Source organism: Camelus bactrianus, chromosome 4, assembly GCF_048773025.1.
Source record: "Camelus bactrianus isolate YW-2024 breed Bactrian camel chromosome 4, ASM4877302v1, whole genome shotgun sequence".
Taxonomy (NCBI): Eukaryota; Metazoa; Chordata; class Mammalia; order Artiodactyla; family Camelidae; genus Camelus; species Camelus bactrianus.
Window position 1 is genome coordinate 33964517 of NC_133542.1, and position 24608 is coordinate 33989124.

Genomic DNA, 24608 nt, shown 5'->3' on the forward strand with positions numbered 1-24608 from the left:
ATTTTCTTTTGCAGGGAAAAAATTATAGAAAAGTAATATGGCTCATGTAAGTAGGATGGACTACACTGCAAATGCTGAATAATTTAGGGTTTGCTTCAGAAGGCATGCACTCAGCTAAGCCAGAATACTGGCCAATAACCAAATAATAAGAGTTGGGGATTTTTCATTTTCTGGTCTCATATTTTTTGCAGAGACCATGAATGTTTAGAAGCATGGTCTTGTTCAGAAATTTTAATCCATACCAAATCATGGAATGGAAGTGCATCTCTCAGTGAGATCTTGCCAACCAAATTCTTCTTCAGCCACCCGTCTGCCTACCAAGGGTTTGCAAATTCTGCTCTGGGTCTGGCTATTACATTAAGAAGTATCTTACTGTTTATATCATGGTTCCTATTGAACTGCTCTCCTATGCAATTCTCAACTATTAAACACACAAGGAAAAGCACTTTCCAGAAAATAGCTTTACTTTTGACCTTCAACAAGGGAATAATTCTTAGCCTTAACTTCCTACAGTTCTAGAACACTTTGTATTTTTAAAGCCTCTTGCATTTGAACACATCTCAAAATCTTGGCCGCACCCACCCTCTTTGCTTAAAGCTCGAGTGTATAGTTATAATTCCTGAAAGTGTTCAAATACCTTTGTACCAGACGTCTGTGCACAAAACACACTAGGGTGAAGTTAATACACAGCAATGAACATGAGTGAGATTTTAGAAACAAAAAAATCTACAACAAATTTCTGACATGAAGCCATCTCACATAGCAGAGTGGCCACGTGGTAGGAACGAAGCTGAATTCATACAGCCTATTCTGTGGCATCACTTTTGGTCAAGGGCAAAGTGTTCCTGCAAGAAAGCAGCTGAACATGTCTTCAGCTTTGCTAGTATCTTATTTTTGCACAACTTTTAGAGCCTTATGAAGGCTCACCTTCCCTGTCCAGAGACTCATTGCCTATGATGTACGCAAGACCAGTCAACAACATTTAGGGAGGTTAAGGGACAAGTCAACAAACAGGTTAAGCCATGGATGGCCTCAAGCTAACAAGCCTTGCAAGTGGCAAAGCCGGAACAAGAACTCTGTTTTCTCAATGCTCTAGAAAGCAGACTGTGGTATTTTTCTTCTAAAGAACGTTGCTTTAAGCAGGCACAATGGGCAGAAACCTGTGTGTTATAATTTAGAGGGGGCAAAAATCCCTGACCAACTGTAATTGGCTATGTTTGTAATTTCTACCACTCTAAAGCATTCTAGGAAGTGTTTCATTGGGTTGAATTGATTAGTCACTTGAGAGAATAATATATAATACTGTGATGTCAGGTCACTCACTTTATCAGCTTAATCTCTTTCCACTACTTTCACACAGGAACACTGAGGAAATGGAGCCCTGACCATGCCATGGGGAACTAGGTGACTGAGGAAGATAACAAGTCCCCAAAAGCAATGGTGGGAATGGGGGTCCAGCCTTTTTCCAGGACAGATGGAGAGTAAAGAAGGTAAAATCAGGTTTTCAAGGCTAGTCTCTGAAGGACAGAACAAAGAACACTATGCCTTGGGACACCCTAGGACCAATTTTGCCCATTTTCTAGTTTTCCTTAGATTAGGAAATAACAAGTTGGTTTAAATGCAGGTTGGCTAGGAGTAGACGTTAACAATAAAACTTGTCCTAATTTGGGCAAGGAAATCTACATAGAAATTTAAAAAAAAATCTAATAAGAAATTTACCTTCAATATCCTCATGCTAACTTATATCCAGTAATCATTTTCCAAGGAGTGATAATCTTTGTTCAAATCCTGTTTCATCACCTACCTACGTGATCTTGAGCAAATTGGTTGACCTTGCTAAACCTGGTAAAGACACACAGAGAGGAGGCAGTAAGCAGAATCTGTAAAGCAGTAGAAGCTACAAGTGAGCAGAAGCCATGAAATGGAAAGATGTCAACAGTGTTAGCAGAGGAGGAAGGAGGAACAGGTAGAGAAAAGAGGAACACCCTGAGTCCTAAATCTGTCAGGCTGTAAGAAATGCCATTGGCAGGTTGTAGGAATTCAGTCTCTATTTGGCTTCATAGCTGGGTGTTTTGTGCAGTGAGAAACCTGAACAGCCTTACATGGAGGCCCTAGGCCCATACCTAATAGTAGACATTGATACTAACCTTGGCAAACCTGAGATTACAGATCCATCTGGAGAAGTGAGGGATTACTTAGCTCCAGGCCATCACTGCCATGTAGGAGTACATGCCTATTATTACTGGAAACCTGGGTTTTCATACGAAATCTGTAATTTGTAAGTATTGGCAAGGGAAAAAAAAACCTCTCTTGCATCAGCAGACCTAATGTGCTGGCTAAGTAGTTTCCTGTTCTCCTTACTTTGTGTTGAATCCTTAAAATAATCCCCCATTAACAGAGACAACCTGGTAATTCACCATTACCAGAGGTAATTGAATATCCATAATCCATATAACCTGGAGAAGCCTACTACTATAACTACTATTACTACAATTATAAGGCTAGCTCACACTTAACTGAGTGCTTACTGTCTGACAGCAACTGTTTTAATTAGCCCATTTAATCCTCACAACAACCCTATGAGGTAAGTATTACCTTCACTTTACAAATATGAAACCTAGGCTAACAAAAGTTAAGTAACTTGCATAAGATAGCTGCTATAAGAGCTAAACTTCTGGCATTTTCCTTTTCCAGCAGCTTAGTAATGGAAAGCCTAACATGCGAAAGGCTTCTGAAGAAGGGATATTAAACTTTACCCTGACTACTGAAAAGAACAGGTTTTGGCTTGTTGCTGAGACTTTGAACCCAGCTCCAATATCATTAATCCTTCCACGGGTAAGTAGTCTTGGAATATGTTCCAAATGTAATTCAGACACCCATACTAGCAATGGGTAAAAGATTTAAAAGCAATTACTGAAGGCTGATTTTTCATCAACTATGATTCTCTTTTTTTGTGTACAGTTTTATCTCTTCATGTTTCACCAGGGAACAAATCTCAAGCACAATAAAACCGAAGCCCTCTGAAACCCAAAATCTGTTAATGCACCAAATATTTTTCTGGGCTGTGGGATGAAAAAGGCAGAAGAGGTGTCTGAAACAGAAATTTCATTCAAGTTTTTATTCAAGATCTTTCCTCATCAAATGTTTCATATACAATCCTGACCAGCACTGTCCATCCTCTGCCTCCTCACTTCTTCCTATAAATCTGCTCAACTTGGTCTCATCAGAAAAGAAAGCCTTCCCCTTCATTCTCAAGCTCCTCATCTCTCCCCTTCCCCTGACCACCCAGCCTCCACTTCCTCCATGCCCTGCCATCCCTAATCCAGTGTTCTCAGGCTCCCACTCTCATCCTGTGCAGAAGCCATCCCTGATACACTGGGCAGCCAGTGATCTCTTTCCAGTCCTGTTCTAACTCGACCTTCAGTTGCATCACACAGTGTTGACCTTCTCCCTCCTTCAAGAAGCCCCTCCCTGGGATTATACACATGATCAACCTTCCTAACCAATTGTCCTTAGTGTTTTTTTTTTTAATTTGTTTTCCTCTCCTTAAGTCCCTTAGATGTTGTTAATTCTCAGTATAGTACTTGAATAAATTTGGGATTGAGGAGAAAAGGATCAGCAGCTGCTCCACGTAAGTAAATCTTATTCCCAAAACATGGGGAAGCATTAAATTGAAGGGGAAAAAAAAAGAGAATCCCAGCAGTGAAAACCCCAGTATCATGTGGTATTAGACGGCCTTGTCGTGATCAGCCTACTGTATTTTCTGCAGAGCAGACAGATTATTATAAATGGTCTTCTTTCAAAGGAAATCAGTTGTTTGTTTCATTCCTTCAAGGGACAGTGTCAAAGTTGCTGAGCTCAAAATTGCCCAGTTTGATCATTTGGCCCATATGGAAAATTCTTCCCTAAAGAATGCAGAAAGGAATTTCTATAAAGCAATTAATTTATCCTCTTTTGCCCAACTGAAAGCAGGAGCACATGAGCCTTAGCTATTTCCTGCCAGTTTAACAATAAACAACCCAGCCCTCTCTTGCCCTCTCATCTTGAACCGCACATGCTCCTAAAGATTTGGTTGATGTTTGTGTCAGGACATAATGACAACTTAAAAGATCCTTAGCCTGTGGAATAAAATCAAGAAGTTCAGATGTCACAAGACATGGCTCCTCCTTACGAAGCCCATGCTGTAAAATAAGGGAGAGGGCCTTTGGCCAATGGCAACTTTATAGAGCTTTCAGGGTGTTATGAATTATTTCGATGCTATAACCAAAAGTCATAGTATATCTTTTGAAATGTGATACACTCTAACTAACCAGGAACAGAGGAGAAAGGTTTGATATTATATATTAAGTTTCTGAAGGGAAATTTATTGAGGCTGTCACATTGGTGCTGGCAGTATATAAAACATCACTGACTGTTCTTTTTTCATTTACTTTCATGAAGAATTTGTCAGCAGTCAGAGGCAGGCTAAGCCTTGGATGGTGACTTGCCTCTGTATTGCTTTAAAGAGGCTATTGGTAGAGACTGAAACTCAGTGTGGCAAATTTGAGATGTGAAGGCAGTTCTTCACATGCCATGCCATAGGGCTACATCTGGACATGAAAGCTTGCATTTCCTGGCACTGACCCCAGATCGAAGGTAACTTCCCAGCAGTCCTTTGCCTTCGCCTTCACGTTCACCTCATCCTGTGAAGCCCCCGCTAGGGGAAGTGTTTACAGCAACAACAGTGGCGAACACAACCAGGTACAAAGAGAGGAATGAGAAGATGGAGCACAGTGTCCAACTTGAGAGGGTATGACCTCACTGCTACTTATAGTGGAGGTAGTCCTCCTTCCCTGAGTCTTCATTCAGTTTTGCCCTCACCTCACTCTGTCCTCTAGAATGAAGTAGCAGTATCAGGCCACAAATGCCCATCCATAAGGTTATTTCTGGAAACTCCCCATTTTCCAGAGTCAGTTCTGCTTCTTCAGAGAGTGACTCTGCATTTGGTAATAACATTAGCCGGTCATTTAAAACTTTTGAAATACTCAGTATTCACACATAATTTTCAATGCTAATTAAGAAATTCTAAATTGAATACTCAAAGACAAGAAATGCTGGTAAATCTCATTTTTTCTACAGCATTACCATCTAATTTATCTAACTTTCTTGGACTTGTTGAAAGTCTTATTTTAAATCTGGTAAATTACCTCTGAATTATATGCCCACAATCTGGATTCAATAGGAAGATCACATAGAAAAATGAAATCACTTTATAGGTATATTCTAAAGGTTTCAAACATGTATTTGTCCTTCCGTCCACCATAGGAAGTATTCCCTTAACTGTTCCTACAGTCCATTTCCTATGTCTCTTCTGCCTCTGTCCGATTAAAAAACAGGTAAAACATGCACACACACAACAGTTTTGGGGTGCACTTTTTAGTTGTTTTTTTTTTTTTTTGCTTGCCTAAATTGTCTAAAAATTACTTCAAAGTTCCATATCACTTGGTCTAGTGAGTTTAAAGTTTTAGCATCTACATCTTGGTGCTATCCAACGGATCTTAGATGGCATTTCTACTCTACCAATGACGTGGAACTGTGTGAGGATAAGAGGCATTTGGGAAAATGCCTGACACTTTGCACAGAGTAGGTACTTCAAGGTATCAGTGTCTTCCTTTCGACACAGCAGTACCACAAATGGAGCCAGCCCACGGTAGGGAGGAACCTCACCGGGGTTCTGTGGAAAGAACTCTTCACTTCTATACCTTTTTTCAAGATGCCTAATGATTTCATTTAGAGATGTATTATGAATTCTTTGAAAGCCACCTATTAAAAACCAGAAAATATCCTGAAAGGCTAAATTACCCATGCTATTAGCTGAAGATGGCCTACTGCCCTGTACACAGTAGGCTGAGTGAGGCTTTAGGAGCCTGGGACCTGAAATCGGGAACCAGCAAAGCAGCCTCAGAAGGTGGATGACCTAGAATGACAAACTTGCCTGATATGGGCAAAACATATGACCAGCAATGGGAACACCCAGGTGTCCTGTGACTTCCAGGGGTCTGCCCTGCCCCTGGAGAGCCCTTCCATCAGCTCCTTTGGAGGAGACACCTGCCCTCAAGAACTTGGAGAGGCAGCAGCCGGCTATCTTCAAAATCCATTGGCCAATCTGTCATGATCGACCACAGATGGACAAGGAGAAAAACACCAGTGGGGCCTTCTCGGGCTATGGTGGGAAGTACCTCAAATAATTTTGAGCTTCCAACCTTCACAGCTGGGAGCAACCATTAGACTTGAGAAGAGTGATAAAATTCTAGGGCAGAACCCTGAAGACCTGGGGAAGGCCGGCCACATTAATTAGCTTATTGATTCTTTAATGAATATTTATTAAACATCTACTATATGCTTGGTGTTGTGCTAAGCTCTACAAATTGGAAGGTGAGAAAACCTATCCTCTTGAAGCCTCCCATAGACTAGGAGCTGGTGGGGCAGCAGTGGGGGCATTAAATACACAATCACACAAATGTGATAAATTCTATGAAGGAGGAGAAAAGAGATTTCTGCGTGTATGAAATGGGAGGATTGTAATGTACAGTGTGTTTCCTTCTATGGATGGTGGTAAAAAAAACACTGAAAGCTAATATTAAAGACCAAGTTAACAAAATTTTGGAGTAGTATGTACCACAGATTGTCTTTGAGGATGGATGATGGACTTATGGAAAGAAAGGGGGACTGTGGACCAAGGGGTCCCTTTCACTGACATTCTCTTTCAGGGGGTAGGATGGAAAACACATTTGGCATCAGAGTCACCTAGATATGGGCAATGAGATATATGAAATAACTCCGTATCTGTCTGCTTCTAACCTGCACACAACCCATTTCATCTGGAGCCACTTGAGGCCTCAGGGGGAAGGGTGCAGAAGGGTAGGGAAGAAGGGAAAACATAGCTCTGCAGCTGGGAACACAGCAGTTGTCCAAATTGGGGCACCCTGGGAAGCTTGACATTAAACAATGCATGTGTCAACCAGTGAATATTGAACCGTTAGGGGATCAATCAGATCTTTCTTCTTGTATCTGAAACTCAAATTTCACTGGTAGTAGAGACTAGAACCCAAGTCTGATCAGCAGGGTAGCTAGCGTCTCTTTCTCCACACTGTGACGTCTTCCCAGAAAATGAACGCAACAGTGGACTCTCCATCCGTGAGTGTACAGTGCGGTTCAAAACAGCAGCAGCACTCAGGGAGGGGAATGGGCACTGGTTTGAAGGAGCCAGATGTGAGTGGAAATGTATTTATTACACCAAGACACTGAGAGGTCTCCTCCCCATATCCCAGGCATTCTCTCCTCCATCTGAAAATCAAGTCTCATCCATTATTTCACTGATTCAGCCCCTTAAGGAGGGCAGTGCGATTCGTGGATTGTTTCTAGTTTTGATAATGTGGTGGAGGCAAAAGAAAAAGAATTTTCAGTTTGAAAATGCATCTTTGTAAGATGGCTAATTTCAGAGAAAAATCAAGTCTGCTTTGGCCCACTCTAATGGAAAGATGAAAAAAAATCCATAAAATCATATTCAATCTGTGATGAAGAGACACCACCACAGGATTGTTAGATGCTGTAAGGCTACCTCGAGTTGTATTTAGAGTGGACACAGTCCACCTCTCTTGGAAATTAATCCCCTAACCTCTCTGAGGCAAAACTAAACATATTACAGCATATGGAGAAAACAATCTTGACAAATTCCATGGCAAGGCCATGATGAAAACTTATTTTAGTAAGCAAGTTGGCTTGCTGGCAGTAATGGTTGGCAGTAACAAGAAGTGGTTAAGAAAATGGATTTGGTTTCAGCTAGACCTACGTTTCCACCACAGCTTTATCACTCACATCCCTGGGTAAACTGAACAACCTCACCCAGCCTATTTCCAAATCCACATCTTTGAGATAAGAACACCTTTTAATCTTTTAGGCTGTTATGAGAATTATACAAGGTAACACATGTGAAGGATGTGGTAAGTGCTAGAAAAAAATGCAAGAATTAATTTTTTAAAAATAATGGTCAGTGATCACACTGTGTCTATCTCTTTCCTTCTGACCCAAAATATACCACTGGTTTCTCAGTTTCTCATTGACCATCTTCCCTGTCAACGAAGACAAATTAAACTGTTGATCTTTCTACTTCTTCTCACTAAAACAGAATTTAGAAAAAAAAAAATCATCATTGAGTTGCTATCATTTTTTATAGGCTTGGATCCCAAGTTTCTTCTCAAGGACAGTCTGGGACCTGGCAGTCATCCTTTCGAGTGGCTCGAGTGGAGAAGAATTTATAAAAGGACAGACAAGGTAATGTTACCTCTGAAAGGGATTTTAGAAATCATCTATTATAACTCTATCTTGAAGAAACTGAGGCCCAGAGAGATGAAATGTATGATTCTTCTAAGGCCCTGCTGGATGTGTGTAGCAACCCAAGACAGCTGAGTTCAGACAAAAGAAAACCTGAATCACTAGGACTACTTGATGTGAAGACTCAGGCTGCCCTTCTCTGTGGAGAGCAGTTGCTATTTAATTTTGCACAGAAAACAAAACAATTTTTTAATGTACCCACCCCTTTCTTTAATATGGAATAAAGAATATACTTATTTCTTAATTGCAAGTGAGAATTCAGTTATTTATAATAAATCACTTTCCAAAAGAGAAGAGGAAGGAAAGAACACCTATCAAACACCTGTGTAGTAAGTAATTTCTATACAGTCTCATTTAATTATCATAATAACCCTATGGAGTAGTACATTATCTTTTTATTTAACAGATAAAGAAATCAAGGCCCAGAGAAGCTAAGTAACTTGCTCAAAGCCAGTTAGGAAGTGGTAAAATGGGAAGCCTGGTGTGACTCAAATATTCATGGTTGTTTCAACAGGACTTAACAAAGACCTAGAATTGCCAAAGAAATACTGAAGAAAAAAACAAAGCTGGAGGAATAACCCTCCCAGACTTCAGACAATATTATAGAGTGACAGTAATCAAAACTGAGAAACCAGTGGTATATTTCAGGTCAGACATATGGATCAGTGGAACAGAATAAAGAGCCCAGAAATAAACCCACAGTCTCATGGTCAGTTAATCTTTGAAAAAGGAGGCAAGAATATAAATGAAGTAAAGACAGTCTCTTCAGCAAATGGTGTTGGGAAAACTGGACAACTGTATGTAAATCAGTGAAGCTAGAATACAGTCTCATACCACACACAAAAATAAACTCAAAATGGCTTAAAGACTTAAACATAAGACAAGACACTATGAACTTCCTAGAAGAAAACATAAGCAAAACATTCTTTGACATAAATCTTAGCAATGTTCTCCTAGGACAGTCTACCCAGGCAATAGAAATAAAAGCAAAAACAAACAAATGATCAAACTTAACAAGCTTTCGCACAGCAAAGGAAACCATAAGCAAAACAAAAAGACAACCTATGCAATGGAACAAACTATTTGCAAATGATGCAACTGACAAGGGCTTAATTTCCAGAATATATAAACAGCTCATACAACTTAATAACAACAAAAAAACAAACAACCCAATCCAAGATGACTTAGTGTCTTCATGAGCCCCCACCTTGTGTTATTTTCTTAACAACAGTTAACACCACCTGACATTGTGTTATATATTATCTGAGCATTTATTGATTATCTTTTTTCACCATTAGAACCTAAGTTCTTTGAGGGCAGGATATTTCTATAGCCCCAAAGTCTAAAGCAGTGCCTGGCACACAGTAAGTGCTCAAGAAAAATATGTCACATAAATGGATGGATGAATTATAGAATGAGTTAGTAATGAATTAACAAGGAGACATAACAGAAAATTAAATATCAGATAAACATAAATAGTACATAACTCTGGCATTAAGAAAGAACTATGCATAATAAATTAACAATTTTCTCTAGGTGATCTTACACGTCTAATATAACTTTACTCTCTTCAAGAAAATATACATTTAACTGCCTTAAAAGGGATAGTTTATAGATTCCTGGGTACAGCTGGACATGCTGGTAATTCCTATGAGGATAGCCTCAAGTAGGACCAAGATTATCCAGAAGAGCATTTATTTTAAAGACTGAGCCCACAAGGAAACCTAATGAATTAACAGTATTTGTCCAAATCAAATTTACCTTCAGGTTCACTGACTCAATCATAATAATGGTTTCAATTCAGTCTTCTGGGGTTGATTTTTTAATGTCACCTATAAAAAACTGGCCTTACCAGTTTATACTTATCTGAACACAAACCATCTTTCAGTAACTTTCCCCAAGAATTAAGGCAAAGTTCAGGGATGCCATGTTTTTCAAATATTGTTAAACTTCATTTTAGAGACGTCACACAAAATCTGTCAGGACAACTAGACAGAAATACACACACACACACACACACACACACACACATAGCATATATATTATAAATAAATGATAATAAACAATATAAATATACTATAAAATATATATTTTCAATACATACATTTGAGTCTGTGATCCAATTTCTAGCATTTATCCTGAGGAATCATTAAAGATGTAAGTAAATTTGAATGCATAAATTTATTCAGTGAAGTGCTGTTTCTAGTAAATAATTGGAAATAAATGTAGCTCAGAAGAGAGTTAGTTAAATGATAGTCTGTTCTCACAGTGGAATGTTATACACTCATTTAGAAGTGTAATGCAAGAATATTTAGTGACGTGAAAAGTTTTCCATTATATATTTTTAAATAAAAAAGCAGGTTACAAAACAGCATATAAGCATGTTTCCAACTTTGTAGGAGACATGCATGTAGGTGCATACATCTGAAAACTATATATATCAAGCTATTAAAAGTAATTAGGTTAAAAAATTAGAAATATTTTCACTAAAATTTTTTTTGCTTATGTGCACTTCTGCTTCTTCTATAAGTCACATATATAGCTTTTGTAATAAAAAGCCATATTTCACTTTATGAAAGGATAGGAAACATCTTAGGTCTCCAGTCTCTAACTATTGGTACTGTTGTTCAGGATGAATCATTTGTCCTCAAAGATTCTACTGTTTCAACATTTTCTTTTATATCTTATATAAACATTCCTGGTGATCACATGACATGCATTACCTAAGTGGCTCTACCAAATTCTCTCTATTGTCTTTCATAACTGCTAAGATTCTCCATAAAAGTTACTTTTTGGAGAAAAGTGCATATGCATGTGTGTTTTAAGGGGACAGGTTTTGTAAATGAGTTGAAACTTTACTTTATGTTGTTGTGACTGTTTTTAATACTTCTGCATTTCTCATTTCCAGTGTAGTTTACTTTGTCCATATTTACTTTTAGTTTTCTTTTCTGAGACCCTCTGTGACCAAGTGTGAGACCTCCCTGTGCTAGGTCTATGACCAATGTTATTCACTCCATGAATCACAGAAACATGGCGCCTGTTCCTATTTTACTGATGTTTCATTAATATGCATGGAGTGCTCTTTGATTCAGGTAGCATTTTCCTAGATATTATTTCATTTGACTGGGTGATGTTGGTATTCTTAATATTTCTGTTTTACGAAAGAGAGAACTAAGATTTGGAGAAGTTAAAGAACTTTTGAAAGATGCTCCTGTTGGGAATCAGTAGAGTTGGGAAAGGAATCTGACGTGCTTGCCTCCCCAAATTCCAACTTGAAGGTTTAACCTGTTTTCTCATTGCAGTAAGAGCCTTGTGACTTATTATTATTATTACTATAAATGTCAGCATGAATAAGGAAGATTGATTTCACAGATTATTAAAATGATTAAAAGGCAAAGAAACAAGAGGATTCAACAGATCCAAAGTGAACCAGTCATGAAAAGTGACTCAGCTTCTCATTAAAGTTGACAGGGGTGAGGGACGGATAAATTAGGAGTTTGGAATTTGCAGATACACACTACTATGCATAAAACAGACAAACAGTAAGGTCCTACTGCATAGCACAGGGAACTATATTCAATACCTTGTAATATCCTATAATGAAAAAGAATATGAAAAGGAATATATATGTATAACTGAATCACTATGCTGTACACTAGAAACTAACACAACATTGTAAATCAACTATACTTCAATTAAAAAAAAAATAAAAACAAAGTCTCCTGTCTCAGAGGGGAGGTTGGACTATGACATTGTTACTCGTCAAGTGGGAGTGAACCTTTTAGAATGCTTCTTTCTCTTACATCAGAAACATCTCGTTTCCTGTCAAATAAAATGTTAATTCTAAGTTAATAACTCAAAAGCTTTAAAAACATCTTAATCTTGTGGTTTTTTCCTAAAATATTTAAAAACTATTCTCGGGGTAAAAAAAAGGCTGAGCAACTTGGCTCCTTGTCAATCTGTGGAGTTTCTAGAAAGTATCCAGTTGCACATGGCACTTCTGGTGTCCTTGAGTGCAATTTGATTTTACATTGTTTTTTCCTATGACCAGCCACCTGCCTTACAGGATAATTATGCCTTGTACTCTTATTGTCTCCTCCTAGAATCTCAGGTGTTTCAGCATATGCTTTTGGTGTTTGCTTCCCTTATAGCCTCCACACTCATACTGCTGTGACTTAGACCACCTGGTTTTTATCTATCCATAAATGGCACAGCAAACCAGGCCTACACATATTTTATTGCCATTTTGTTACTGGCTCCTTCTTTGTGATTGGGACCCTGTGGCAGAAATGGCTAGTTGACCCCTCAAGATTCATGCTCCCTTTCACAGTGAAAATCTGTTGCCAGAAAGTGGCTTCCAGACAAGAACTCTATTCCCCAGCCCTCCTTGAACTTCAATGGACTTGCAAGTAGTCCTCACCAATGGAATGTGAGTGGAAGTGATGTGTACCACTTCTGAGTTGAGGTATTTAAGAATTAGAGGCACAGTCTTTAACTCTTCCTGGCCAATGGCTGAATGATACCAGAAAAAATCTGAAAGTCACAAGACGGCAGAGCCTTAAGGTGAAAGCAGCCTAAGTCCCTGAGTCACTGCTTAGAGGAGAGCCACCTGACCTGCATCAGACTGTGACACTGATATGCAATTAGATTTTGCTGGATTAATCCACTAAGATCTTGGGATTATTTGTAACAATAGCTAATTTCCTTTGATCAATAATAGACCTATAAGTCTGGATAGCCCTCCTCATTAGGCAAGGGTCCTGGAATTAAATGGACTTGGATCTGTTACAAGTATTCATGGGATGAAGGTGCCACAATGGAAGTTCTGTCACTAATTTGTACCCACAGCAATTGCTCGGAGCAATGGCAGGGACCATTACCTGCCTATCAGTAGCCTTTATACCCTTCCTTCTAACTCAGCCCTCTTTTTGTTGGAGGTGACAATGTGATGGGCTAATAAAAACTACCTTCCAATCTCTCTTGTAACACAGATCTGATCAGTGAGGCATATAGCAAACATCATTGTGTGAGTTTCTGGGAAAGTTCCTTAAAAGAGAGCAAAGTTGGCTGACATGCCTCTTTTGCCCTTCCCCTTCTCCCTGTGTTCAATATTCTTTCAACATGCAGAGTTTCAAGAGCCATCTTCTGACCATAAGGATGAGAGCCACACACTAAGGATGGTGGAACACAAGGACGCAAGGAACCCGGTCTCCAATGGTACCTTGGGCGATCACACAAAGCCCAGACTGCCAACCACTGGAATTCTCCTTATTCAAGAAAAATAAATATCTAATTTGTTTCAGCCATTGTTTATGAGGTTGTCTGTTCCTTGAAGCAGCTAAAAGCAATCCTAACTCACACAAGGGTGAACCTTCTAAGACAAGCCATGGCACATACCTTCCTGACAGGTTGATCTCTCTGCCTCCCTGCTCCATTCTTTCCTTCTACCCACTGTAATTCTTCCCAGCCTAGAACTTACACTGGACCAGAGCAGTCACTGAATTTCTAAGCCCGTTTGGTAACTCTTGAGGCCCTTTTCCTAGTCATTTAATTTAGCGTCAAATCCTGCCCCTTTGAATGGCACATAGCAATTTTCAAGTACCTCTTTCCCTAATATCCTCAAATTGCTGCTGCATCTCCCTACCAGACAGCTCTGCAGTCTGGGCTCCACCAATGCAATTATGGGACTTAAGAGAAGCCCAAGAAGTTATTAAATGTATTCACCTGCCTCCAGGCAGGACTGTGTTTAGCTCTTCCAGACACATAGCTGTCTTTCATAAAGCATGACTCATTGGTAACTTTGAATGAGTCGATTTAATCTGTTCTCAGTTTCTCTGCCAGTGAAATGGGTATTGTGATCTGAACAGAGAATGACAAGACCTTCTGCTTAAATATGTGAAGTTTGAAATGGATATGATTACTTTCTTTGTTCGGGGTGTAATAGATTAAAATGGTCAAATATTTTGCGTCTCTTTCCATCAAGAGATTGAGTCCATTTCCCTATCCTTTGAAGCTGGGTTGCCTTGTGATTTGCTTTGACAAAGGAATGTGGCATAAAAGCTCTAGACTAAGCCTCAAGGAGCTTTGCAGCTTCCACCTTCGTCCTCTTAGAATGTTCCTTCTACCGTGTAAGGAATACAGAGCTAGACTACTAAAGCGGACCATGTGCAAAGGGACAGCCAGCCCTAAGGCCCTGGACTTGTGACTGAGGCCATCTCTGATGCTCCGGCTTCAGTCCAGACACTAGGGAATTTCAGCCAAATGAATGACCACAGCGAGACCAGCAGAACTGCCCACGAGAAATGCTAAACTGCTGTTGTTTTACATGACTAAACTTTGGAGTAATCTATCAGTTTCCTTGGGCTGCCAGAACAAATTATCATAAGCCTGGTTTTATTCTCACACTATTCTGGAGGTCAGAGGTCGAAAAATCAAGGTGTCAGCATGACCTTCTCCCTCTGAAGCCTCTAGGGAAGAATCCTTCCCGGCCTCTGCTAGCTTCTGTTGGTTGCTGGCAGATCTCGGTTTTCCTTGGCATATGGTGGCATGACTCCAATCTCTACCTCTGTCTTCACCTGGCCTCCTCTCTGTGCATCTCTGTGGCTCTGTGGCTCTTCTCAGAAGGACACCAGTGATTGGAATCAGGGTCCACCTTAATCCAGTGTGACCTCATCTTTACTTGATTACAACTGCAAAGACCTTATTTCCAAAACAAGATGATGTTCACAAATACCAGGGTTTAGGAATCTTTTGCAGGGACACAATTCAACCCACAACAGGTGGTTTGTTAAACAGCAAAATATAACTGATATTGATAGTCTTTCCTATAATTTTTTTTTGTACTTCAAACACATGAAGATAAATGTAAAGATAACAAAACAGAAAGGATTACCACGGTGGTGGAGGGTGTAGCTCAGTGGTAGTGTGTGCTTAGCATGCATGAGGTCCTGGGTTCAAGCCCCAGTACCTCCATTAGGAAATAATAAAGAAACAGACTCACAGATGTAGAGAAAGAACTAGTGGTTACCAGTGGGGAGAGGGAAGGGGGAGGGGCAAGATGGAGGTGGAGGATTAAGAGGTACAAACTAACGGTATAAAATAAGCTACAAGGATGTATTGTACAACATGGGGAATATAGCCAATATTTTATAATGACTATACATGGAGTATAACCTTTAAAAAATGTGAATTACTATATTGTATATCTGTAACATATAATATTGTACATCAACTATACTTCAATGTAAAAAATATGTTATTGTAAAATAAATAAAATAATAAAATATAAAAATAAGTAAGTAAATAAATACACACACACACAAAGAAATTACAAAATTTAAAAAAAAAGAGATTACCATATACTTAAAGATAATACAGGACAGTGTCAGTGAGTTTCAAAATCTCCCAGGAAACAAAGATATAAGTAGACTATTTTACTTATTGCTAGTGCCAAGCAAAATTTATTACATATTAGACACTATCAGGTATTCAAAATATCCTTATTCACATGTTAGACTTATTTTATGGGGGAAAAAAAGCATGCTTTCTAAGATTCAAGAATCTTCTGTTCCGCATTACACGTTATGTTTGTGTAAAAGTCAAAATCATGTTAGAGCCTCTGGTCACCACTGCCCCACTTCTCTGCCTCACCCAGACTTTTGAAAGGAGTGGTCTCTGCCAGCTTCCTCCATTTCCTCTGCATTGACTCCCTTCATAACCCACGAAACCCGACTTCCTTCCCCACAGCGCCACTAAAACTGCTGTTTCAGGGGTTCACACTGGCCACAGTCAAGGCAAATCCAACAGCTCTTCCTTTGTCCTGATAATTTGGCATCTGACCTCTTTAACTGTCCTGTTAGCTCCATTTTCTAATACTACCCCAGTCTGCCACATCTCAGCCACATTCTTCTTCCTCTCTGTGTAGCTCTTCTCTTGTACCAACTGGCAGTGACTCCCTGGGCCCATTCCTCTTTTCTTCCCACGATGCTTTTCTACGTAGAAAATGTTTCCATTCTTCATTCCCATCCCCACCTTACTGATGACTTCCTAATCAATAGTTCCCATCTTGATCGCCAAGTTTCTCATCTTAAACTGCCATCAAGAATGTTGTATATTTTATGCTCATCTCTATTAGCCAGGTAGGCTTGGTTTTGCTGTCATAACAAATAATCCAAAAAATCTTAGTGGTTTATAAAAATGAAGACTTCCAGAGAGCAACTTGGCTCTGCTCTACTTGTCTTTATTCCAGGACACAGGTTGACAGATCAGTCTGTGTATGGAACATTGTCCGTTACATAGAAAGGAAGAGATGACATAACAAAGGCCAGGTTAGCTCTGAAAGCTCACCTCAAAGTGACCACATCACCTTCAATAAGGTGAAAAGTAAAATTCTCTGACAGGGAGGGAGACCAAATATATGGAAAAGTGAAACTGGCCACATTCTCTTAAAGATTACCAGAGAAGTACAAAATCATCCTCCTAAAACTAACTCAAATTCCTAATATTTCATAATTTCTCACTGGCACTATCTTTATCCAATTTCCTCAGAATGGAAATCTTGGTGTCACCTCTTTTATAAACTTTACTTTACCCAAATACAAAAACACTCTTTGAAGAAAATTTGGAAAATATACATATACACACACACCAAACACAAGAGAAAACAAAAGTCATCAATAATCCTAATACCCAGGTATTATCACATACTTATCACATGTTGACACATGTGCTTCTGGTCTCCTCTCTATCACATGAATCAATCTATTTAATCTCTATAAGGAGATATATACATGTTTATTCTTCCATAAAAAATGATATCATACTATTCTTATAGCTTTGTGGCTGTTAAAAAACTTACCAAGATAATTTAAATATTTTCTTCCTCCTATTATTTTAAAATATCCTCTATATGGGCAATGCACATTTAAATATCCAGTTTTGACCTCTCCCCTAAGCCTGGGGTTCCTGAATAAAACTACCTAATAGGTAATTCCATTTGAATTGCTAATACATACCTTAGGCTTAATATGTCCCCAGTTAAACTCTTGATTCAGCCTGAAACCCTGTTCCTCCTTCAGTCTTTTTTTATTTCTGTTAAGACCATCAACATCCACACATACCTCCAACCTCAGAGACATCTTGATTTCTCTTCTTCTCTCATTGTCCTCCCCTCGACATCTAATCCATCAACCCAGTCTTTAAAATATGTCCCAGAGCTGACTGCTTCTCTCCCTCTCTGTTCTCACCTTTCCCTGGATACTGTACCACTTCCAACCTGCTCACCTTGCTTCCACTCTTTGCTTCTCTAGGGGACCCAGAGTGATCTTCTAAACGCAAAGGCCAATCACATCATGCCTCTGCTCCCAAAACCTTCCCAGTGCACTTGGAATAACATTTAAACATTTCCCTTGGCTCATAAGGCCTTTTTATGATTTTGTCTCTGCCTACTTTTCTCATCATCTCTACCACTCTCCCCCTCATTCACTCTACTCAGACACACTGGCCCTCTTTTCTTCCAACACAATAGCCTTATTCCTGCCCCGGACATGGCATGTGCTAATTCCCCTGCCTGGTCCTGGCCTGGAGGTCATCTCCTCACTTGACCATTCTACCCAAAGTATCCGCATACCTGATATGGCCCTTTTACTTCTCTGCATAGCACCTATTTTATCTGATATTTCCTGGTTTATTTCTTTATTGTCTTCCCATTGAAAAATTACTTCTTTCAGGACAAGAACTTTGTCCGCTTATTCACCACTCGAGCCTCGGCACTTAGAACAAACACTGCCAGGCACATAGTAGACGACAATTCACATTTATGAAATGAGTGAATGAATAAATATTTAGTTGTTTCTCAAGTCCAGCTGATTCCCTTGGAAGTGTCTGTAGATGTAGTCCCCTTTCTTTCCATTCCCGGTACCCCACGTATCCAGACCTCATCACCTCACACTGGAATGACTGCAGCTGCTCCTTATCCCTCTCAAGGAGCCCCTTCCAATCCATTCTGCACACTGCCAGTTCTCCTTCCTGTTATGTCAGTTTCACTTGTCAATCACCTCCCCGTCCTACAGGGCCTGGCTGAAGCCTCACCTCCTCACCCCCCAGGGCTGCTACTCCTTCCTTCGCCTCTGAGTTATGTCAACCTTCCATTCCTGCCCTTAACCCTCACCTGGCCACACAATTAAACACCATCGCCCGTGTTCACCTATGTTAATCTGCTCACTCCTGCTGAGTTCTGGGGACATATATTTGTTGGTTTGGGGGTTTGTTTTCCTGTCTCTCATAATGCCTTGAGAAAGTCATAGGCAATCAAAAAAATTCTTGTGAGTGGAATGAAATTACTGGGGAGGAAACAAAATACAATTGGCAAATTGGATACCCCTTCTAAAGGGCTACTGGGAGAGTAGGTAGTTATTTAGGAAGAAAAAGTAAAATATTAGCAGGTGAAGCAAACCACTTGGAATGTTAACAGGAAAATGCAATTTTGTTCCCATAGAGAATAGGCGGACACCGTTGCCTTGAAACAACATTCATGTTAAACAGCAGGATAAAGTGCATTTTTAGTGGACTTTGAACCTAAGTTTTTCTACTAGCCTGAGGGGAAGTGCATGGTTATTCTAGTCGAAATTACTGCATGAGGACTAGCTTCCCTCTGCCTCCCTAACACCCTGGTTCCCAGGTGGGTAACTTTTGATGAGACCCCAACTTCTCTTGAGTGTTCAGAGTACCCAGCAGAGAACTAAGTACAGAGAACTCAAACAGTTCCACCAGAAAAGGTGTCTGCTCTGTGCTGAGTACTGCCCTGTGTACTCAACATAGAGCAGAGCAAGGCAGAGCAGAGATTTGGGGAAAAGCATTTCTATTCATGTCCATTCTTCCCATCTTGTCTAATTCGAGGTAAGATACAGCAGAGGAACAACATCTCCCTGAACAAACAGGGGAGAATCCAGCCTAACCACTCGGTTTTACCAAGGCCAAAATATCCACATAAAGATTTTTGAGCAAGTGCCACAACCTCTTTTGCTAATCTTCATTCTTTCCCTAATCATATGTCCAGGCAATAAGACAAAATCTTTATTCTGTGCTCTTAAAATCATATTCTGTAAAAGTAAACATGTTAGTGACCTAACTATTTATCTCAGGTCAAATGCAAATCATAAGTTCATTCATCTGATAGAGAAAAAAAATTTTTTTTGAAAAATTTCCTGGCCATTCTAGGAAATGAGTAATGTGACTATAATGTAAGGAGTGACTGAAAAACACTACCAGAATGTACACATCTAAATAATTATTGTTCTTTATAATTTCACACAAGAAGTGCCATGCAATTTATCCTGATGGAGCTGTTTTCCTGAAATCACTCTTGGAAGTTCTCTTTGCAACTGCCTTCAGAGCCACTTGAAGAGACTAAAAAAGTGGCTCCATTACTTTATAGTCACTTCTTGTCTTTAACTCAAACTGATATTACTTAATTTAACAGGCTTGCTTGAATGTTAAAGACTTTGGCTCATTCCAGAAACCATGTAACATATTGTTTACAGATACGTGCACACACACACACACATACACACAATAAAAGCACATGTTGGTGATAATGCTGGCCCCTTAAGGAGGAGAGGGGAGAACAGAATGGGCGAGTAGAACAAAGGGGGACTTCAAATTTATCTGTAATGTTCTTTTTTTCATTTAAAAATATCGAAAGTAAAAGTGACCAAATGTTAACATTTGTTAATTCTGGTGGTCAGTGGGCCCTTAGGTACTTGCTATGTTATCATCTGTATTTTCTACATTTTTGAACTTTTCAAACAAGAAAAAAAGAGCAGATTCTCTGTCAAAGGAAAAAAATTTCATACCATTGATTTACTTTTTTAAAATAAATGTACTCCACTCTGTGAAAGTAATTCTAAAAGGATTTTCAAAATTGTTCTGGATAATGCTAGTATCCTTGGAATAAGTGGCATGTCCCCAAAGATAACCACTTGCAATACACAATACCTGGAGGGAGGGCTAGGTGGCAAGGGATGGCTCCGTCCTTTTCTGGTCCATATTGTGGGTTAATGTCTCATTCCTTGCCAGCAGGGCCATGACTTGCTTATCTTTGTATTTCCAGGGCCCAGCACAGCACTTAGAACATACTGACCATTAACAGCTGGAGTCAATGAATGAATTAATAATGATCAAACTAACCGGCCTAGGATTTACAAGCCTACTAACTTATCCATGTGCTCGAAAGTCAAGAGATGGGAGGAAGATGAAGGGGTGGATTATTTACAGTTCTTCATTCCTCAATCTAGTTCCAGTTTAGCCTGAATATCACTAGGTAACCTTCTGCTATTTTTACATTTGGCCTCTTCTACGGAAGAATGATGAATCTTACCCGCTGTCCAATGAGAATGATAGATCTCCTGAAGGCTTTTGAGGTTTCTGAGCAGAGCAATACTAACATGTGTTAGCCCCAAAGCCAATCCTGGAGGAAGAGGAACTCAAAAAAGTGTGAAGGAACCCCATCTTTCTGTACTCTGATCCAAGGGAAAACTCATACAGTGAGCTATGTCACCTGGTATCTTGTTTTGTGAGGAAAAGGGATCTTGATTTTTCTATTTATTATTTCATTTAAAATTGCTAGAGTTTATGCAAAGGAAGGGCAGGTACAATTTTAGATCATTAAGCAACATAAAAGCAAATTAAAGTGTGGCCAACCAGAGTCTAAACCAGAATCAAAAAAGAACTAAGTTGCTAGAACAATTTACCTTTATTATTAATCCACCTATTTAACGAACAGACACAGACAGTGAGAAAGACAAAGGTTACTGCCACTTTTAGTTGTACATAAAGCAAAGGAAAAAGGAGAAATGCAAAACTATTTTAATCCCTAACAAATGACTTTGGAGGTCATGCAGGGATCTGGGAGACAAGCTGAACAGGAAGAGGTAAGATATTTAAGAGAAGAGGTCAAGATTTCCAATAAAGATTTAAAAGAATGATAAAAACAGGCAGCGGGTGTGAATGTGAGGAAACAAGCGCTCTTAGGACCACTGGTGGGAGTGTAAATAGGTATCATTTTTCTGGGAAACAATTTGGCTGTGTGTATCAAAAGCTTGAAAAAGGTTTCTCTCCTTTGAGTAATCAGTTCCACTCATAGAAATTTTAAGGAAATATTTGCACGTAAAAATGTGCATAAGACTGTTCCATCAAGCTCTGTCCATTATTATAAAAAAGTGGAAACTGTCTGTCTTCAGACCCAATCATAGAGAATTGATGCAATAAATCATTGTATATCCAATCAACACAATTTTACACAGCCTATGTAAATTATAATATAGCTTTACATTGATTAACATGGAGAGTCATTCATATTTTTAAAAGTAAAAAGTACAGCATAAACAGTATGTGAAATATGATCTCATTTTTGTAAAAATGGAAGGATGTACATCCAAAAGTTAACAGCTGTGACTTAATGGGTGATAGAAATGTTTGCTTGTTGTACTTTCCTACTTTTAATGATGAACATAGATGAAAGGATAGAAGACAGGAAAAACTCTGGTTCTGCCATTACCGTTTCTCCTTTTCTAATCTTGCATTTGATCTGAACACAGTAGAAAATGATATAATGGTCTTATACCTTAGGCCGACTTTACCAGTTTGTTTGATTTCATCACACCCCTGTATACAGATGCCTTTGTGTATACACTTTCAGACATATTATTCTGTTTTTATTCTGTGTACCTCCAACCTGTCAATATAGCAAACTGCACTACTAAGGTGCAAACTCCAGAAGCACAGGGACCATGCTTAACCATAACTATGTAAACTGTTGTATTTTCCTAGAGTCTAGAGAACCTTTGCAGGTGCTGACTGGTGGTAAATTAGACTGAGCGTTTGAAGAAGAACAGGGAGAGCACATTCCTGTTGCTTTAATCCTTGTTATTGACCAAAACATAAGCACCTGGTTGTTCACCACTGAAAAGAACTAAACACCTTTTTTTCTTAGCCTTTCTCCAGCAAGAAGTCTGAGTATTGTCACATTCCTGCCTGTTAAAGAGGATGGCAAATTGAGGTGCTTTTAATATCATCTGATTCCATCACTAGCTCTGTGTGGGGAGTTGAGATGGTAGTTCTGGTCCCCTGAGCTCTCACCATCTCCCTAGGTAACCACATGATGTAATTATATTTTCTTTTCCATGCAGAAGTAAACATTAGCTCTGCATGTACATGTGAACTATCAGAGCTCAAAGAACTCCAACTGCAAATTTCGCCCTGGCAGAAGGGCCTTTCAATTGAACTAGATACCTGAAGTTCAAGTGGAGCTTTTCCAAGAATCTGAAGAAAAAAAAAGTGATTCTGAATGTGAAAGACCAAAATTTTGAGTTCAGTTGCCTGAAGCTTTTTCTTGTGGTCTTTGGTCTAGAACACGTCAGACAAATGGCAATTCCTGAAAGGACCCACGCCCTGTTCTGCCATCACCACTAAAGAATAGTACCGTTTCACTGCAGACACACATTTATACATATGATTACATATATTTTTACACTTTTGCATCCTTTTACACCTTTTACACCTTTGCATGAAAAGACTGCATCATCTTTGCAGACAAAATTAGCAAACACTTCCTGGGAAAAGTTCAATACCTTCATTTTGTTCTATTCTTTATGCCTCAAATTATTGGGATTGTTCTTGAATGCAATCTGTCTTCTTGGATCTTGTTTTTATCTTCCATAAAATCACTTTAATGACAATTATTACGCATTACATTTTTTCCTTTTCTACAATGATGAAAGGAAGGTATGTAAAGTTCTTAGCACAAGATTCGGCACATACTAACTAGTTAAATTTTACTTATAAAACTATTACTTATCTTATTGTTATTTAAAAACAAAACTGAGATGGCAGCATGGTGTTTAGTGGTTAAAGGAGAGGATTCTGGATCAAGGTTGAGTGCATGTGAATCCCAGCTCTGCCCTTAGCTGCTGTGACTCTGGACAGTTTCATAACTGCTTTGTGTTCAGTTTCTCCATCTGTAAAGTGGAGATAGTAATTGTTCGTTCTCCCAGGGGTGAATGAGTTATGACATGTAGAGCTCTAGAGCCATACCTGCCTTAGGGTAAGCATTATATAAGCACAAGTTATCATTATTTATTCCTTCCAATCCGGAATGTCTGTTGGACCCATTACTGTTTTTTTCTGAATTCTGCACTTCTGTTCTTTACTCAAGATCCTTACTTTACTTTAACAGTTAATCTAGATCTACATCTGTTCTGTGTTTGAAGGATACTACAATTTTGTTTAATGAGTTTTCAGAATAGTAATACTCATTTTTATTATATATGAAAGCCCTATATGCTAGTAGGAGAAAGAGGTAGTTAATAAAACTTGGCACTCATAAAAGGACTGTATTATGATATTTAATGCAGCATTGCCTGAAATCCCCAATGCAAACATTATTATGAACTGCCTAACTCTGATCTAGTCATTCCTTTGTGCACAGGAAGTCAGTGACAATTAAACTGAAATGAAGACAAATACCTAACATTTATGAGAAATTAAATTTTACTCTTCCAGCTCAGAAAAATTCAATGGTGGATTTTTTTCTCTAATATCTCCCTGAGCTGTGGGTTCTAGAGAAATGTTTAACTGTAACAAGTCATACAGTCACATCAGACAATTGCACTTGGTGCTCAAAAGGAAACCAAAAAAGTCCTGCAATGATTTCCAACACCTGGAAATTTAGGCTTCATTAAGAGGATGAAAGAGCTACAGCAATCATGAGGAAATGGATACCGGTAGCTTCGCTTTGCCTGCCCCTGAACTGGGCAATGCTGCTTGCAGGAAGCCACAGAATTTGGGAACAGTGGGAAACATTCTTTTCCTACCGTGAGGTAGTCAGCTCACTCTTTCTGAAGGCTGGTGTGCCCAGAACTGAGCTCTTTACAAATAAAACTTTTAATACATCAGATTTGAATTTTTTTTAATAGGAAGCACAATGATTTTACCCCACCAACACTTGTAGCGGATACTTTGTATCACTGGGGCATAAAGGTGAAAAAAAATAAACCCATGCTGAATGTACTGATGGCCATATTTCAACAGTGTCTTACTTCTGTAAGCTAATCTATTAGAAAAAATAGTAGATAGGCATGCAAGGGAAAATATTTTCTTTTCCTACTCCAAAATTGCAAAACATCATACTGTTAGTTTGTTTACTTATTAAACATGGATCAGAACAATTTGCTGCTACT

General features: G+C 39.0%; 1 protein-coding gene and 1 long non-coding RNA gene across 4 annotated transcripts in view; one reads left to right on the forward strand and one right to left on the reverse strand.

The window, feature by feature from the left end:
* Positions 1-24608, reverse strand: part of DOCK8 (dedicator of cytokinesis 8) — a 223889-nt gene that overhangs the window by 172891 nt on the left and 26390 nt on the right. The window lies entirely within an intron of this gene.
* On the forward strand, positions 1914-13905 carry LOC123612116 (uncharacterized). The gene is made up of 3 exons (XR_006719286.2): positions 1914-3631; positions 8216-8313; positions 13501-13905. It is a non-coding gene; the product is annotated as an uncharacterized LOC123612116 (long non-coding RNA).